Below are 21042 nucleotides of genomic sequence, written 5' to 3' on the forward strand. Positions count from 1 at the left end.
CTGCCATGCAATCTCTTTGCTACAGTGTTGTTCACAATATATATCCTACTAACGGGAGACTTTATGAATTGGGTGTCTGTAATATTTCTTTCTGCGGTACTTGTTATGTTCTCGATACTCTCCAACACCGGCTCGAAAGCTGCTCAAGAAACACAGCTATATGGTTTCATTATCAAAAAATCATTGCCCGTATCTGCAGAACAACTCCTTCTAATATTCACTGTACGCCATTCATTCTGCTTCCGGATTATCAATTTTATCCCAGCACTAAACATAACGCAATTTTATGGATCACGTCCAAACTATCGATATTCTTTTATGTAATGATTTTAATAATAATGTGACTTTGTATGTCAATCAATTATTGTTCCATATGCAAACTCTAGCACTTTCAATTCGTAAACAAAAGTTTGCTAATTTTCTAGCAGCAATTTATTGATGTGTCTATTGTATTTTTTTTGTTGTTGTTGTTGGTATAATTGGATGTTCACAGTACAATTTTCTTTGTTAATCCTTTCTGATGTAATTGGCTAAATAAGAGTACAATAAAGTATTTAAAAAAAGTTAGTTAAAGCAACTAGTCTGTATGCCGAAGGTAGTGGGTTCGGACCCCATGGAAGTGCTGTTGTCATTTTTATAACTATGGTTATTTTATTTATTTTTTTATGTGGGAAAGAATCAAATTGTAACATAAGTGTAAAACTTATGACGATACGATAAAAAGAAAAAATGATGTTGTCGCACTTCCATTAACTAACTAACTAACTAACTATATGGCCTATGAAACCCGGAGGTTCAATGCCGCGTTCACAAAAGCTCTCTACTGACTTCTATCCTTAGCTAACTGCATCCAGTTTCTACTTTGTATTCCAATCTCTGCGAGAGCCATTTTAATATTGTCCTCCCATCTGCGCCTAGGTCTTCCTAATGGTCGCTTTCCGATTGGTCTTCCAGTGAAGACTTTGAAAGCGTTTCTACTTTTTTTCCATTCTAGCTACATGACCCGCCCACCTAAGCCTCATAGACTTGACGACGCTAAGAATGTTGGGTAAACCATACAAATTATGTAGTTCCTCGTTATGAAGTTTCCGCCATTCCTCATTCCCGTTCCTCATGGATCCGAATATTCGTCTCAGGATCTCAAATATCTTGTTCTTGTTCTCAAATACTTTCAGTCCATGTTCTTCCTTCAGAGTAAGTGACCATGTTTCGCAACCATACAGAACAACATGCATGATTATCGTTTTGTATACTTTAAGCTTCAACTTCCTCGACAGAATTCGCGGCGATAAGAGATTTTGAACCGAATAGTGACATGAATTCCCTGCTATTAGTCGACATTTCATTTCTCCGTGAATATGATTAATTTCTCGCACTTGCATTAGCGTCCCTAATTTTGTTTGCAAACAGTTTCGTATTTATCTCCCCTGTGCTCATTGCTTACTATATGCTCGCTGGCGCATAACGAATGTTTCCCAGTAAATGTGAATTCTAATTTGGTGGATTTTATAAAGTTTCACAATATTTCTCACTAGATAGTCTTCTATCTACGTGTTTGGATATTTTGATAACAGATTTCCTTATTAAATGTTTAATTTTCCCTAGGTGTTTAATCACAGAAAACTTTTACAATGTATTTCTATTTAATTGAAATTGTTTTGAATTTACTATTTATACATAAAGTAAGTAGCCCGAAGGAGGAAAACTCAAGTAATTGATATTCTACATAAAAGCAAACTATTGCAGAATGATGATGCCTCTTACCCTCAGCACATAATCTTTACGTTAGAGAGTCAGATAGAGAAAAATCCTGGTTTTTCCTCCCCTATGACCACCCTTCTTAAACCTCTACATACCATTGTTCGTCTCACAAAATTTCGGTGCTCCAAAAACATTCAAATAATAATAATAATAATAATAATAATAATAATAATAATAATAATAATAATAATAATAATAATAATAATATTAATAATAATAATAATAATAAAATAATAATAATAATAATAATACATATGCCATCCTTACATAATGTAAGGATATCTTAGTTTCTTAGTTTAAATCTTAAATATCTTAGCTTAAAATGCTTTCTTTAGTGATTGTTTGCGCAACCATGTAAGAGGGGGTACGGCGTTTGATTTTGCCCCGCTCATTTCAATACCCTTCCAACAGAAAGTAATTTCTGATAAGTAGGGCAGACAAAATGAATAAGATATATTTACAGCATCCTCTGCCCTTTCATGATTGGAATACCACGTAACTTTTTTATTCTACCAAAGATGGCCCTGTGCGTTTAGGGGTAGGTATTAGGGTTCTACTAAAGAAATACCTAATATATAGCGCCCCTTGATTGTAATATTACCACTTCTTTATTTGACGAGGGAGCCCGTACACAATCAAGGGTGACAAAAAGAATACGAAAAGTGTCTATTGATTCCAGTGGCGGATCCAGCACGAACTTCTGTGGGGGCGGGGAAGTGAAAGATTCTTTTGCTGATGTGAAGTTGTAAAAAGAATTACCACTTAACTAAACTAAACAATGGTGTGGTGAACCGGAACCCAGCCAGTTTAAATTGATGTAAAAATTTAATTTTTGGCTTCATGTTAAAGTTTTGGTGTCAAATGAGAATTTTAGTCCAAGTGGTCAATGATTAAATTTCGTAGGGCACTTCAGTGTAGACTAATACTGCCCCTTATGAAAAAAGGCAAAAATATTACCATGATTATAACTTTCGAATTTTTCGTCTATTTTAAAGAAATATTTTGCTTCGTATTAAAGTATTGGTAAATCGCAGAGATTGGAATACAAAGTAAAAACTGAATGCACTTAGCTAAGGGTAGAAGTCAGTGGAGAGCTTTTGTGAACGCGGAATTGAACCTCCGGGTTCCATAGACCATAGAGTTAGTTTTATTAAAGTGTTGGTTCCAAATGACAATTTTAGTCCGAGTGGGCACTGATCTTGCTGTACTGTTCTGTGGGGTTACAACCACAGTTATTTGCTCAATTATCAGTTCTTTACAGGAAGAATGTGGGGATAGCACTTCGCATGGCAAGAGAGAAAGTACGTGGGGATCTGAGCAGTACAGCGCTGAAGTAATTAATAGGGGATGAATGAAATGAAATGCATGTTTTCTAATAGAAGAAATCACAGAGACGCAAAGGTTAGGAAAGGAAGGGGTTTTACTGTACCTCAGCCATTTCGATATGATGAGCCTCTTCAATTATCGGGTGAAGCCTTATCCTCCAATCCGTTGAGTGTTTCCTTCTGGTATCGATCTTGCACCTCACGTTTGAGAGTGAAAAACCTCTCGATCTCGGGGCAACAGCTCCCAAATGTCCCTGCCTCTGTGGAATGACACCTCTGTCATGCAATGGATGGTGAGGGACCAAGCGTGCCGACCGTCTCTCAATTGCTGCTAGCACGACTCTTGTGAATAGGGGTCCAAAGTGTGTTTCTGGCGGCTTCTGTCACACTTCTCACCCCGAGGGTTCCCTGTCCCCTGGTTTTGTTCTACTTCCTAGCTTTCGCTTCTTCCTGGTGCTCCGCACGTGGATGACTAGCTCATCACAATTATCTTGGTTAATAGGGATTATTAATTGCTGAAACGGCGTGGCTGAGTTTGTTTTGATGAAGTTACGGAAACTGGTTTACAGGTGGTTTCCCAAATCTGTTAACTGAAAAAATATTGTTCTGAAAAACCAGGAAATCATTGTGGGATGTTAAGAAATCCTGACCAAGCAAAGGCTTAAATGGAAACCGAGGAATTATTCTGAACGGATGCGTAAAGCTCTTTTTTCCTATATAGAAACGCAGAAAAACAATATGAGATACTTCAATTGTGTTGCTCGTCACTCCCTTTAATTTTGTAGTAATTGCTATTTTCTTTGCTCCTTTAGGAACTGCATTTTCAGAGAGACAAAAAACTTGTGATCCTGAGTCAATTAACAATGGAGTGTACACGCTCCCTGCTCTGATATTAATGTATGGGAGTTCTGATTCCTTGAATATAGGGACTTGTAACACAGAATGACGAATAGTTGTGTCCCGACCAACTATTCCGTTTCTTCGTTTAAAAACGCGCGACAATCTCGGGCAATATGATTTAATCCTTGGCAGCGCCAACAGACAATAGGAGAACGTGGTGGTTTAGAAGTCCCCGCAGCGGGGCTTGAACCGTGGTCACTCGAGTTATTGTCAATCGCGTTACCCCTGTCACCATTACTCCCTTGATTTTGATCATACTTGTTGTAGTAGCGAGTTTGGTTTCCCCCTCTACCTCGGTCTCTTCTTCCTCTGTTATTACCACGAAAAGATGAACTTGCATTTCCTGTGTTTGTCGATTGACCTTGATTTGCAGTGAGAGACGTAATATTTAAAGAAAGTTTCTCTAACTGTTGCTGTATTTCCTGCAGTGTATTGGAGTCAGGGACCTGAGAGTTTACATGCGCGTCAGCATTTTTCTGAGGAGAAATTTTCTCAACAGCTCTGGACTGTGTGGTAGGCTGAGAGCAAGAATGCGTATTCATCGGGTCAACATTCGTATTACTAGAAACTAATGAAGACTGCAATATTGACGAATTACGCTTCATGTATTTCTCGATGGTTATCCGTTCTAATAAGATTTTTGTTTTTTCCTCAGTTATTAAGTCTGATATCAGTTTTTCAACTGAATCATATTCCTTGCGAATAACGGCCCTAAAATACTCAGGTTGCAAACCTTCTATGATTAATTGTGTTTGTTTCGCTGGGGGCGCTTGGGGGTCTACCCTCAAAATGAGGTTGAGTTTAGAATAAACATAATCAGATATGCTTTCAGTTTTTCCTTGTTCGCGAGCACGCATTTCACTTTCTGTCAACTGAGGCATGGTGTTGCTAACAAAGGCTTCTATTAATTTTGCTATGAACTCATCGTAAGTCCAATTAGCAAATTCGGGTTTTTCGGAAGTATTGTCCATCCAAAATTCAGCCGGACCCTTCATCAATGTACATATTATTAGCTTTTTTCTTATGCCTGTCCAATTATTGATGGAGGCAATAGCCTCGTATTTCTGCAAATACCGCGTGATGTCTTCTCCTAATTTAGCATAAAATGGTTCGGGCCTTACTATCGTATGAATCGAGGTCAATGAACCTTCAACATTCTCACTATTATTCTGGTCCATGTTTAAACTGTCCGGTGTGAAAGAATAAGAAATACTTGAAACTGGGATAGATAAATGAAATTCTCTTTAAGATTGGTATAAAAATTTCTAGTAACTGGAATGGCAATCGGTGATGAACAAATTATAGGTTCAAGGTACTGCGTAGTGGAAATATCGTTTAGATCATCAAAAGGCTGTAGATACTGTTCAGCTAATAATCGAAACATGCAGAAAATGCTAAGTAAACATGCACATAAAATAAGTGTCAACACAACATATTTAAAGTTAAAATAAAACTATCTTTGCGTCACTTCAAAAAATAAATAATAAGAAAAACATGGTTTGATGTAACAGAATTGAAACAAAAAATGATATGACAAAAATCGATGAATTGACGTTAATTTAAAAGTCTTATGTTTTGGAATTTATAATAACAATGTCCGGCATAAGCTGCGTTTCTACATTAGGAGAAAAAAATCCTAAATGGTAGGCAAAGGCCTCAAAAATCTTCACAAAGTGAAGGTCCACATCTCCACCATTTTGCTGTACTGTACTGTGGGGTTACAACCACAGTTATTTGCTCAATTATCAGTTCTTTACAGGAAGAATGTGGGGATAGCACTTCGCATGGCAAGAGAGAAAGTACGTGGGGATCTGAGCAGTACAGCGCTGAAGTAATTAATAGGGGATGAATGAAATGAAATGCATGTTTTCTAATAGAAGAAATCACAGAGACGCAAAGGTTAGGAAAGGAAAGGGTTTACTGTACCTCAGCCATTTCGATGTGATGAGCCTCTTCAAATATTGGGTGAAGTCTTATTCTCCAATCCGTTGAGTGTTTCCGTCTGGTATCGATCTTGGACCTCACGTTCGAGAGTGAAGAACCTCTCGACCTCGGGACAACAGCTCCCAGATGTCCTGGCCTCTTTGGAATGACACCTCTGTCATGCAATGGATGGTGAGGGCCCAGGCGTGCCGACCGTCTCTCAATTTCTGCTAGCACGACTCTTCTGAATAGATGTCCAAAGTGTGTCTCTGGCGGCTTCTGTTACACTTCTCACCTGGAGGGTCCCGTGTCCCCTGGTTTTGTTCTACTTCCTTGCTTTCGCTTCTTCCTGGTGCTCCCCACGTGGGTGACTAGCTCATCACAATTATCTTGGTCAATAGGGAAGTTTGTTAATTGCTGAAACGGCGTGGCTGAGCTTGTTTTGATGAAGTTACGGAAATAGGAAGAGAATGGTAAGCACGAATTTGTATTGGGATGAGGTGACAACATAGGGAAGTCTCTTCTTTATTATTTAATAATTACAATTTCTTGTTTGAAGAACAATAACAACATACAGGGAGAATTCAAAAAGGCGCTAAGCCTGATGTCCTCTACACTATTGTAGAATGATGATGCTTCTTACCTTCAGCACATAATCTTTACCTTAGAGAGTCAGACAGAGAAAAATCCTGGTTTTTCCTCCCCTATGACCACCCTTCTTAAACCTCTACATACCATTGTTCGTCTGACAAAATTTCGGTGCTCCAAAAACATTCAAATAATAATAATAATAATAATAATAATAATAATAATAATAATAATAATAATAATAATAATAATAATAATAAATAATAATAATAATAAATATGCCATCCTTACATAATGTAAGGATATCTTAGTTTCTTAGTTTAAATCTTAAATATCTTAGTTTAAAATGCTTTCTTAGTAATTGTTTCAGCAACCATGTAAGAGGGGGTACGACGTTTGATTTTGCCCCTCTCATTTCAATACCCTTCCAACAGAAAGTAATTTCTGATAAGTAGGGCAGACAAAATGAATAAGATATATTTACAGCATCCTCTCCCCTTCCATGATTGGAATACCACGTAACTTTTTTTATTCTACCAAAGATGGCCCTGTGCGTTTAGGGGTAGGTATTAGGGTTCTACTAAAGAAATACCTAATATATAGCGCCCCTTGATTGTAATATTACCACTTCTTTATTTGACGAGGGAGCCCGTACACAATCAAGGGTGACAAAAAGAATACGAAAAGTGTCTATTGTTTCCAGTGGCGGATCCAGCACGAACTTCTGTGGGGGCGGGGAAGTGAAAGATTCTTTTGCTGATGTGAAGCTGTAGAACGAATTACCACTTAACTAAACTAAACAATGGTGTGGTGAACCGGAACCCAGTCAGTTTAAATTGATGTAAAAATTTAATTTTCGGCTTCATATTAAAGTTTTGGTGTCAAATGAGAATTTTAGTCCAAGTGGTCAATGATTAAATTTCGTAGGGTTCTTCAGTGTAGACTAATACGGCCCCTCATGAAAAAAGGCAAAAATATTAAAATGATTATAACCTTCGAATTTTTCGTCTATTTTAAAGAAATATTTTGCTTCGTATTAAAGTATTGGTATCTCGCAGAGATTGGAATACAAAATAAAAACTGGATGCACTTAGCTAAGGATAGACGTCAGTGGAGAGCTTTTGTGAACGCGGAATTGAACCTCCGGGTTTCATAGGCCATAGAGTTAGTTTTATTAAAGTGTTGGTTCCAAATGACAATTTTAGTCCGAGTGGGAACTGATCAAATCTCGGGGGAAGGGGGGCTCTTCAGTTTAGGAGGCTACGGCTCCCTTATAGGAAAAGGCAAAAATATGAAAATGCTTATAACTTTCAAATTTTTCGTCTATTTTAAAGAAATTATTGGCTTTATGTTAAAGTCTTGGATTCAAACGACAATTTCCGTCCGTGTGGACAATGATCAAATCTCGGAGGGCTCTTCAGTGTAGAAGTTTCGGCTTTTTTATGGGAGAAGATTCACATAGTTGATATTGCAAAATTGTTTTGTATAAATGAGTGGAAACTCGCACCATTTGGTTACTTTAACCTCTTATATTTTACAGATTCAAATTCGAAGCAATAGCTACTTCGCAAAGCTAAAAGATGGCACTTACTAGTTTCATTAAAATGAAATGTCTTTTATGAGAAGTTGTCATGGAACATACGAACGAACAGGCACCCAAAAGTTGATTGAGTCAGAAGGTTGAAACTCCTTAAGCTCGTTAAGCTCGGAGATCCTCCGTGGCTAAGCTGTTAGCTCACGCGACTTTGGCGTGAGAGATCCGAGTTCGATTGCCGGCGGGAACTCATGTGGTTGGGATTCCACTTTGATCAGTAGGATCACGTCTCATATAGCCTCGTTGTTGAACATGACGGTAAACTCAAAATCAACTCAACTCGTTAAGCTCGCTTCAATTAATAATAATAATAATAATAATAATAATAATAATAATAATAATAATAATAATAATAATAATAATAATAGCATTCACCTTTGGTGCACGGGGTTCGTGGCTCGATTCCACTTCCAGCCAAATGAAATTTGAGGTGGACAAATACCGTGTGCATGGGAATGGGGTTTCTTGGGATTTTCCATTTTCCTCCCACTTTCTTCATTTCACCATTTCATTCATCATCATTCTTTCTTAGCGTAGGTGCATAATCGTGCAACGTTAAACCAGATATTTCATTTAAATTTAATTTCAATAATAATAATAATAATTAATTCAACTGAAAGACTGTAATTTGTATTGACAGCAATTATCATAAATAAGAAATCATTATAAAAACAATGCTTTGAGTAGAAAGATAATCCTTTCCAAGTGTTAACGAATGCGCACGAGATAAGATATGTTTTGAGAAAGACGAGACGCGCTTCGTGACATCCAAGATAAGACGAGACAAATGTTTTGAACACGAGATAACTTGTAAAATGTCTCGTCTTGTCTGGAATGTCTCGAAAACAAAAGTCTAAGTTTTAAAATTATTTTTCAAGATCTATTCACTCAGAATAGCTCTCTGCCTTAAAATTAATAACGTCATTTGTGATTTAAAAAAGATAAACAATGCCTAAAGTTAATAGTTAACTTTTCGAAAAGAAGCTTCATTAAGGGTAAACCTGAAAGATGTCCACAAACTTCGGAAGATGATTCGTGACATCAAAAGGAAACAAATGGTCCTGTTGTAGTTTTCGAATTTTCCTTCGTTGACGAGATACAGGTTTGCCAACTGGTCGTGTTCGAGAAACTCACTGGGAATAAATTCAACTCCAAGAATAAACTACTACTCAAATATTTTTCAGGTCAATTGACCTATACCACGTTGTAAGGTTAAATATTTATTTATGAAGTGTGTACAAAATTTGAAAGTGCCTTTTTCTGAGAAAATCGTCGAGAAAAAGTCACCTCCAAGAATAAATTACCCCCTCGTAGTTTTTTCTACGAGAAATATCTGATACTGCAATATAGGGTTGTTAATTACATATTGATTAATGAAAAATAAACAAAGTTGTTAAAACCATTTTTGAGAAAATAGCTTTTTTCGATTTTCGGCTGTTGGTAAACCACACTTACTTAAGGTGGTAGGAAAAAATTGGAAAATCTCCTGTAGGAATACTATGTAAACCCTAAGTTTAACATTTGGTGTAGATAAGTTAAACCGTATGGCCTGTAGGCGAGTGCATAGAAAAGTGTACCGAACGGACGGACCGGAAGGTCGGGTGTCGAAAAGTCGCATTATCGATATGTAGAGGCCATGAAACATGTAAATCCGTTGAAATCTGAATTCGATATATTATTTTCACTATCACTATATTTTCTTCTCTTATTGGTCGCTCGAAAAAGAAAAGCCTGAGTTTACCACAAAAAGCTAAGGAGTTTGCCAAAAAGTATTCAGTTACAGGGCCACCGCGCTAAACTTTTTAAATTCAATTTCTTAACTGTGTTAGGCCGCAGTTGTTACTGAAGTATGTATTTGGATAATACGAATAAAATTATCGTCTTATTCAAATACATCGAATGTTAGATTATCAAATAAAAAACTTCGATTAAAGAAAATCCACACTACAAAACTAACTCACACTTTGAGCACATTTTCATTAGACATATAATATACGAATTAATGCAATAATTGTTTATGAAATATGAAAAAGAGACAAATGAGTCATTGTTGAGAAAGTCGTTCAAAAAGAACACGTCAGGAGTAACTTACCTCTTGTGAATTGTTTCGAATAATGAGTTAAGATATACTGTTGGTTATTAATGAAATATTTATTTGCGAAATTTGAACAAAATCGCTGGTCGTTCGAGAAAATAGTCGGGAACCTTGACCGCAAAATAAACTATCCGTTGTAATTGTTTTTCATAGAAATAACATACTAAAATATAGGGTTATTAATGAATTATCAATTAAATTACCCGAGTAATTTTTGAGAAAATCGTGAGGGAGAAAATAACGCCCCGAATAAAGTATCTCTTAAGGATTCTTTCAGAGTAAGCGAGTTATTCCATATTATTAGGTTTTTAATAGAATATTTATTTCTGAGTACGAACAAAATTGATTGACTCGTTTTTGAGAAAATCGTGGAGGAAAAACACCCCCAAGAGTAAACTACACCTCGCGTATTTTTTCAGGACAAACGAGTTTTGCCATATTGTTTTGTTATTAACGAAATATTTATTTTTGCAATATAAATAAACTCTTTTGAGTCGTTTTTGAGAAAATCGCCAGACAACACACTCCCCCAAAAATAAACTACCCCCTGCATTTTTGGGAGAAACGAGCTATGACATATTGTTAAGTTATTAATGAAATATGTATTTATAAAATATGAACGCAAACACTTGAGTCCATTTTGTGAAAATCACTGAGAAAAAAGTCACCCTTTAGTATAAAGTACCCTTTGTAATTTTTTCTCAGATAAATGCCTTATACCACAAAATAGGGTTGCTAATTAAGTATTGATTTATATAAAAAAGAAAGAAAACAAGACCGTTAGAGCCAGTTACGAGAAAATAACTTTTTTTCTATTTTCATCGTACGGGAACCTACCCTTGTTTTGGGAGTAGGACGGAAATAAAAAAAAACTATAGGAAATACTATGAAAATCTTAAACTAAAATTTGGTGCAGATAAGTTGAACGGTATGGCCTCTAGGCGAATGCACAGAAACGTGTAGCGAGCGGATGAACGAACAGATGAACATGTATCGAAAAATAACTTTTTCGGTGTTAGGAGCTATAAGTTAATATGTGTAAATTCGTTGAAATCTCAAATTTGATTTCTTTTTCGAACACCATACTTGCTTCTCTCATTTGTCACTTCAAAGTAAAAGGAACTCAGAATTATAGATAAGAGAAACCTATTTTTACACATAGACATTTATTGATTTAAAACTGTTTTAGTTTGTGTCATTTCACTTCCAATTGAAAGGTTTACCATGACTTACGACATACCAATTTCGATAAAAATGTTCATTGCTTCATAAATACGTAGAGCAATATTTAGATACACATTTTAGGAGAGTGAATTTTGGTGTATATAATAATTTCATGCCAGATAAAAACTGGATAAGTTTTGATAACATCTTTCATATGTAGTTCTCAATAATAGGCTTGTTGTTCGGGGTGACGTTCCAAGGTTCAGCATTGACTAGTATTTTTTGCTATTAATATCCCTTCTAACAATATTGGCAGTGGACAAAAGTTAGCCCGTGTTGAAGCTTTTTGCTCCTAATTTAGTTATTTTACTTTACTATTTAACGAATATATTAAAAATTGTCAGCAGACACGTATGCAGTAATTTATTTCGGGAGGGGTCCGACTGCAATATTAGGATAAATTATAATAAAATTTTAAAAGATAACGCCCAAAATTAGGCTAAATTTACAGAAAAGTTGTGATTTCAGAGGGGGTCCAGACCCCCTGGACCCACCCCTAAATACGTCTTTGTTTGACAGTAACGTTTCCTCATTTTGAAACCCTCAAAAACTTCGGATATATAAAGGGAAACGAGTTGTTTTCGATGAAATATCACTTCAAGGAGACGCGACAGTTTTATTGCACATGGTGGTGTCCCACGTTCACAAGGGCAAGAATTCCGTCCCATTCTCTGCCATTGTGCCCTATCGAAAGGTTAGGTTTGTAAAATATTACTCCTACGAACAAAGCATGATTGACAGATAGGAATACTAAACAGAACTCTACAGAAATGCATGCTGAACTAACGTTTATAGCTACCTTTTGGTGATTTGCCCTCAAGGTCAATCGAGTGGTAATTCAGTTACGTTTCTGTTCTTAACCCATGTTAGTATTACTTCGAACAGTTTTGATAATGAAAAGCATGCCTCGTAATACAACAGACTTCTTTCGTGTAAGAAATCGAAACTCAGTTGGTCAGAGCAACTAGTCTGTACGAATTAGGTTTTTAGTTTGAGCCCAGTATGAGTAAGGGTCTTTATTACTATTGTTTTTATCTTTTGTATGTCAGGAAAAATCAAATTGTGGCATCGCGATATCAAATGTATTTGGTTAGGTAACTTTGTCTTAGCTAAACTTTAAACATCAGTAACTGTCGAAATTATTTCACTAACCGATCACTTACTGAACATTTCAAACACTTGAAACGAGTGGCATAACATGAAGCTTAACCTCTCCTCCTCAGTCCTTAGTTATCGTCCGTACTTTCAGGGGTGGACCAAAAGTCGAGCGACTACTCCTAGCGGCAGAGAAAGAGGGGTGCCAAAACGAGGCTCAAAAAGTAAATTTTATAATGTGTTTTCTACTGGCGTTTTTGATTATATTCTTGTAAAGTAGTGGCAATTACATAACCTTTTGTCCATTTCAACATAGAAGAAGAGAGTTTCATAATATTAAGGGGGCGGTATCGAGAAATGGAGAGAGGGCATGTAGAATAAGGAGTGGCGGGGAAGTAAGTATTGTTTGTTTGTTTGCATGAGTTTAGCGTTCCACGGTTATGCCTTAATGGCCAGGGGAGATGTGGATACTAATTATAGTGGAATCCGAACCACTTTTATTGTTCAACACTAATCCACCGGGAATTGCACCCGGCACCACAGAAGAGAGGCGTGCTAGCCACTAGACCAAGCGGGGGGTGGAGTTCGTATTGTTTATATCGGGCCATATTCTTTGTGAAATTTTCCTAGGTAATGAATTTCTTTTTTAAAAATGGGTTTAAAATATTAAAAACACTATGATAAAATGTAAAATATAGGCTAGTACTAGAGGGACGGCGCCAAAAATCACTTTGCACGTGTGAAAATTTGGCCTGGTCCTCCCCTGCATACTTTCTGTATATTTTTTGCCCTTGCGACTTGTGCGGTCCCCACGCCACAGGGTTGCGGGGGCACTATTTAGGCCTATGCTTCGAATGTAATTCAATAACTGTTTAAGAAATTCTACCATCAGCGTAGAAACGGGAATATATATTTTTCTAATAGGCCCATAGAACTTTCACTTAGATCGCAAAATGCAATTATTCAGAGTGTGCTCTGGCTAAGTAGAAGGAAGATCTGATGTTTCCTAAGTAAGTTCCTTTCAGAAAGTTTGCTATTTCTTTAACGGTGATGTAAATAAACATAATCATCGTTATTAGCCCGACACCGAACCATCCTGGACAAATCCCTCTAGAACAATGATCGGCAAATGTTTATTCTGCCTAATTTTATAAGCGACTCAAGGGTGAAACACTTGTTAACGAAAGCAATGCTGTGTATATACTGTCTTGTTTCTGACAAAATATAAAGTGCTTTGTAATCTTTAGACACTTTTCCTATTCTTTTTGTCACCCTTGGTTGTGTAGGGCAGCCTCGAAAAAATAAAGAAGAGGTAATATTACAGTCAAGGGACGTTATAAATATATTAGGTATTTCTTTTGTTACCTAACCATAACAGCCTTGTGTCGTCTTCCGTAGAATAAAAAATGCTACGTGATATTCCATTCACGAAGGAGGAAAGGATGCTGTAAATATATTTCTTATTTATTTTGTCTGCCCTGCTTCTCAGAAATTATATACTTTCTGTTGGAGGGTGCTCAAAAGGGAGAGAGGGAAATAAAACGTCGTGCGTTTCATACATTTTAAATTTTGTGACGGGGTTGCTCGAATTATTACTAAAAAAGCACTTTAAACTAAGATATCTAAAGTGACCACATTATGTAAGGGTGTCATATTCAGGAACAATAATAATAATAATAATAATAATAATAATAATAATAATAATAATAATAATAATAATAATAAATATGAATGTTTTTGGAGAGCCGAAATTGTGTGACACGAATCATTACATGTAGAGCTTTAAGATGAGTGGTCATAGGGGAGGAAAAGACAGGATCTTTCTCTGTCTAACTCTCTAACGTTAAAATTATGTGCTGAAGGTAAGAAGCATCATCATTCTACAGGTACAATAGGTTGCTTTTACGTAGAATATAAATTACTTGAGTTCTCCTTCGGGTAGGGGAAACGCGGTGGCTCAGTGGTAGAGCGTTCACCTCCGGAGCTTAGGGTCCCTGGTTCGATCCCAGTTCGCGCCGTGTGGACTTTGTGGTGGACAAACAGCGTGCTCGTGGGCTTCTCGGGGTTCTCCCGTTTCCTCCCACTTTCTTCATTCAACCATTTCACTCATCTTTCATTATCACAGTCTCCTTTAGCCTAACCGGCATAACCTTGCGAATTTAAACTTAAAGATTTCATGTTTTCTCCTTCGGGCAACTTTCTTTATGTACTAAATTCAAAACAATTTCAAATTAAGACAAATGTTATTAGGGAAAATTAATCATTTAATAGGGAAATATATTATCAAAATATCCAAACACGTAGATAGAAGATTATCTAGTGAGAAACATTGTGAAACTTTATAAAATTCTCCAAATTAGAATCAATATTTACTGAAAAACATACGTTATGCATCAGTGAGCATGCAGTGAGCAGTGAGCATAAGGGAAATAATTACGAAACTGTTTGCAAACAAAAATTAGAGACACTTATGCATATTCGACAACGATATTTTCTCTTTTTTTGGTATCGTCATGAGTTTTACACATATGTTACAACTTGATTTTTTCCCAAATAAAAAATAAATAAAATAACATAGTGAGAAAAATGACAACAGTACTTTCATGGGATGCGAATTCACTACCTTTAGCATACATACTTGTTGCTTTCTCTAACTGAGTTATTTGTTTTCTTACGTCAACTGAACCTGTTCTACAGTAAAGACGATTTTTCATTACGATTCTGCTAACAATTCGTCCTCTTCCATAGGCAATTTCCACTATTTGCTCTATCTATACGTTAATGCTTACCATAGATTCATATATTTGGAGTTCGCTGATAATGCATATAATAAGACATTAGAAATACTTCGTTAAAATTTTCGTTTGTAGATCTAATCCACGTTTCTCTCAATGACATAGATGTCGCTGCTTCGTGTTGAACTGCAGAATTCCCTCGCGTTCTTGAAAATTTCCCTCTTGAACAGAGTTGGTATTTCTCGAGATTTCTGTCGATTTAATGTTTTTTGCTTCTAATTTCTTTATTTTAAGCTAATATCTAACACAAATATTAAAAACGGGTTTGTTATTAACCTGTCCTCCTGCAGAAACCTTCCGAAATTTCGAACATATAAAGAAAAGGGGGATATTTTCAAAAAAATTCAAAATAAAGAGACGCATTATTTATTTTGCTCATAGTAGTACCACGTAGTCAAAATTGGTCGAAGATTGTGCCACTCATTTGTGCATAGTTTGTGCACAAATGTTTCTTTGTGTAATGATGATAAATGAGGCAGTACAAAAACGTAGCTGTCTCTGTAAACAGTAGCCCCGCCTTGTCAAAGTTGGTTAAAATTGTTGTCAATCGTTTGCGTATCGTATGTGCAGAAATGTGCAACACAAATTTTCTTTTGTGCAGCAAGGGGTAATGAACTAGAACAAATATTAGATGAGGTGTTGTCTAAGAGGTAGTCCTACCACCTTGCCCAAATCGGTCGAAAATGATGTGAATGTTCTTTGCAGCGTTTGAGCATCAATGAAAATTATTGAGAACAAAAACAAATTGTCTGCCTCAATGGTAGACCCTACCTTTGCCAAAATGAGTCAAAACTAATGTTAATAGCGTTATATCCTTGCGCAGGAACACACAACAAGTCTTGGTTTGTGCATTGATGAACTATGAGTTAAACAAGAAATGATCTCCCTCAAAATCGGTCGAAATTGTTGTCAATCGTTTGTGCATTCTTTAACAAAACTCTGCAACATAAGTTTTCTTTTGAGAAACAATGAACTTCGAGCTACAATAAAAACAAATTTGATTACTGTGTAAACTGTAACCTCACCACCTTGTCAAGATTAATCGATATTTATGTCACTTGATTGGGCATCAATTGAGCAGAAATGTGAAACCTAAATCTTGGTCTGCGCAATGATGAATAATGAGATAAAAAAAAACAAAGGACTATTCTCTCTTAGTAATAAACCACCACCTTGTCGAAATCAGCCGATTATACTGTCAATTGACTGGAGAATTGTAACACATAAAAGCTCGTTTGCACAACAGTGAACAATGAGCTAGAACATATGCGATAGCCCCATCTTTTCAAAATCAGTAGAAAATGGTAAAAATACCTTGTGTAGTGTTTGTGCAGTTATGTGGAAGAGAAAGTTTTGTTTGTGCAACGATAAAAAATGGCGTAGAACAAAAGCACATTGGGTGATGTCTAAACGTTAGCAATCACCTAAAATTCGGGCAAAAATAGTGTCAGTCGTTTGTAGTGGTAGTGGGAGGCTTATATCTCTCCGAGTCGTAAAAATGTTTTGAAAGTTGAGTTTCAAGTTATCGAACCGTTCAGCAGCGAGGAAATATGAGACGTGGGTCTACTAATTAACGTGTAATCCGAATCGAAGCCGGGTCCCGCACGCAAATGCGAGTAGCCACAGATCTCTCTAAACCTTTTAGAGATAAAGGTCTCTTGTCTAGGGTTAATGACCTAGAGGTACCCAGGACAACTCTCTCTATATTTTCACCAACCCCGTACATTTTGGCAAAAGGAACGTAGAAACAACCCATCCAGAAATATTGGAAATCGCCCAAATAAAAATTTGGTACGGTAGGAACGACAAAAAGTAAGCTTCTTAAGTTTATCTACCAATCTGTTCCCTTTCATTAACGAATTTAAGAGATATTCCTAGTACCGTTCTAAAAATTAAAACGGAAACATAAATGTACCCATGCCCAGGACCCCTATTCCCATCCATATAACCATGTCTGGTCAAAGAAGATAACATGGGTCAATAACCAATCACGTGACCTTACTAATAGTTGGCAATTACTTATCTACAAATGGGAATGAGCTTGAACACCCAAACGTACAGTTGGACCCACAAAAGATTTACCAAATTTTTATTTTCGACATTTACCAAATTTAATTGTTGGGCCAATGTTCCTCCCCGAAATTGAAAAGTGGATTACCAATGTATACATGCCTTAGAAAATGAAAAGACTACCTGTCCGCAAATATGTAATCATTTAACGGGATAAAATCTTCATGGAAGGGGATAAATTAGGTCAAAATTATCCTTATTTTGGATGTTAATACTGTAAAAAGGGAACAAGATGTATCACTTAAATTTAAAATGGTATATCTTATGGTCCTAGAAAATATTTACCAATTCCTGCTATTTGACTATTCGCAAATATAAGGAGTGGTCCTAAGAACCTCTCTCAAATTTTAAGATGGGTGCAGCAATGTATCCCTGCTTTTGAAAGGGAATTCGCCCTGTGCCCACCCATAACATAGTAATACCTCATAAGATAATAAGGATAAATTAGGTCAATATTCGATCTGCTTGTGAACACGTGATTGTAATATTTGGTATTTTTATTCGGGAAAGAAACAAGACAAAACACTAATACTTGCAGATGTACATATCCCGGTACTATACTACCATACCATTTTTTTTAATTATTCGCTAATTTCCAAAATTTAATGGTTTTGGTGATATGTACTCCCAACAAAATTTATAGAGTGAGTCAAGGTACACATAGCTTATAAAAGGAAATGGAACCCTTTTACACTCCCGTATAACCATATAACGTAATAAGGCCAACTCAAAGGTAGTAAATTAAGTAAGAAACCTCGGAAATTAGATTTATTAGCATTTTTACCCATAACACCGAACGAGATAAGCCAACCAAATGTTAAAATTCACATGATTTGGTTTCATGCGACCTCAAAAAGATTTTACTTTAGGCAATTTCCCAATTTAAAGAAGGTAGTGATTGGTACTTCTTAAATTGCAGGGAGTGTGCCAAGATACTCGCACAAAAATATAGAAGGGTTCTTCTTGGTCATTAGCTGCGGGCAGGATACCTTGACTTTTCACCTCCCTATTTTTTCTATCTGACTAGGTGAGACATAAACCTCCCAATACTACTCGAAACGATAGACACCATTTTACACCGAGTTTGGCAAGGTGATGTGGCTGTAATTCAGAGCGTTCCCACTTTGTGTTTGTTCTACCACATTGTCATTGTTTCACAAACCATCTCAGGTTTTAAACGCCGCGCGATCGGACCGTCAAAGGCCCCAACCTCTGCCACAATGAGTGGCTGAAATTGAAACTGCGCGATGAGATCGCCACATCCAGACGACAGAGTGTAAAATTTATAATTGTTGTATGTGTTTGGCAAGTAAAAGTCTTCAATAAAGCCGATGTAAGTGTCCAAATCACACTATTTGTAGACTCTGAGATAAATATTGCCATTCACGATGCGGATAAATAAATCCCAATCATAACTAATTGTAACGAAGTTAGAAATGGGAGGCAAAGGGGTGACGTGTTTCAAAGCAGCAGACATCAAGTATTGTTATCAAAAAGATTCATGGTAATGCATATTATGTGGAAAAAATGTACAAAATCTTTTCATAAACATATATGAAGAAAAATATACATATATATTCTTCTTCTTAGAAAGAATAACCTTAGATTTGGTAATCCTTCTCTCTCTCTCTCTCTCTCTTTATATATATATATATATATATATATATATATATATATATATATATATATATATATATATATATATATATGCGTGTCTGTGTATATGGCTGTCTGTGTGTACACGGTGGTTGAATACTCCACCGAGAAACTTTGGGAGGTGATTTCTCACATCACAATAACAAAAATATTCATGTGAACGTTCGATTTAAAGGGCTTAGTTTCTAAAGAACTTTAGACTCCCCATAGTGCCAGTAGCATGAGTGATAAACGTAAGGCGGCATTATCTTCTCACAGATACTAAACCTGCTTTTTTCAAAAATGCTTATGTCACAATCATAAAATACGCGCGAAAGGGGTTCTGCAAAGGTGCGTTCGTAGGGATTCTCGCAAAATATGTCGATGAAGTAGACGTCAAAATAGGCATGAATGGATAGGTTTCCCACCAGACAACCATAAATTGTGTGTGCCATTTCTGAATCTCAAACGGATACAAAGAGGTTGACACCATCATATCAGCTATTTGTGGTTGCATAACCACCATGTAACCAACAAAGGTGAAATGAAATGAAATTTTTGAGTTTTACGTCCCACGGTTATGCCGGGTTAGGCTAAAGGAGACGGTGAGGATGAGAGATGAATGAAATGGTGGAATGAAGAAAGTGGGAGGAAACGGGAGAACCCAAAGAAATCCCACGCACATGGTGTTTGTCCACCACAAATTTCACTTGGCGGGAGTAGGGTTTGAACCCGGGACTCCTAGCGCCAGAGGTGAACGCTCTACCACTGAGCCACCGAGGCCCTTTACCAACAAAGGTGTTGCGGATATGATGTGTAGAGGTGATTCCACAGCTAAACACAACGAAAGTTGCCCATATGAACAAAATGCGTATTTGTAGCAACACTAAAGCAGATGTTGCAAATGACGTCCACAACTCTAAGCACAGGCGTTCATACGTCGTCGTACAGACTGGCGCACACGTCGAAATGTTACTGGACATTACTGCAAATAGTCATAACCTGCTTGGACTCGTTGTTCCAAAGTGTGGATATGAGGTATCAGAGTAGCATAAACTATAGTTTTAAGAAGACCCCATAAGTGAAAATCCAGAGGGTTTAAGTTGGGTGTCCGGACAGGATATGACACAGGACTGCCACGGCCATTCGATTGCCGCGGAATCCTCTTTTCAAATAGTCTCGCACAAACAATCGATGAAAATAATAGAAAGAGAAACTCAACAGTTCTTGCCAACAAATGGATAATCTGAATACAAAAGTCCAGCCTGGGTCGGAAATCCACTGGCGATATTCCCTGTGCATTTGCTAGTGATAGTGATTGTTCTCATGCAGGCGATAAGAATTACTTAAATGGAGAATCACAGAGCTGACATTATGACCACGGGCAAACTCCCGACATCTTTAATTCGGGACAAATGTCCGCAATGCGGAAAGCGTTCCCAACATGGCCTTCCCGTGTCATACATGGGTGGACAAAACTTTCCTTTCGCACACAAACGACGAAAGACACTGCAGATGTTATATGATGCGTTTGTCCTCTATTCGGATATCGTTCGTTGTATAACCGTGCTGCCTGTAAACCATTTCTCCATACAAAAAAGCTCTGTTCCTAATTGCTGTGATCTGTCATTGTCACAACACACCATACTACGCACGTTATGCACAAAACACAACGTAATATTCACCCACTTTAACTGCACTGATGACGTCGACAGACTAACGAGTAAGTAGGTCTGCTCTTCGCGGTGTACCATTTGTTGGTGTGTACTCAATGTCTGTTCAGTCCCTTGTGTATCGCTGTGACGTCAACTGGCAGCCTGGAGCCCTCTCGCGGCAAATTCGGATGACTGTGTTTTGATAGATAGCAATGACCACACTATATTCTTTCTGTATCCCTTGTTAAAATTATTCAAAAGTATATATTTCATAACTTATGGACATACACGTCTGAGGAAATATCGTACTTTCATTCATTATGAGGCTTAAGAGAATATCACAGAGTAAAATTATTTTCTGGATATCAACTTCACAGCACAT

This window comes from Thermobia domestica, chromosome 8 (genome assembly GCF_964235325.1).
Source record: "Thermobia domestica chromosome 8, izTheDome1.hap1.1, whole genome shotgun sequence".
In the NCBI taxonomy this organism is placed as follows: Eukaryota; Metazoa; Arthropoda; class Insecta; order Zygentoma; family Lepismatidae; genus Thermobia; species Thermobia domestica.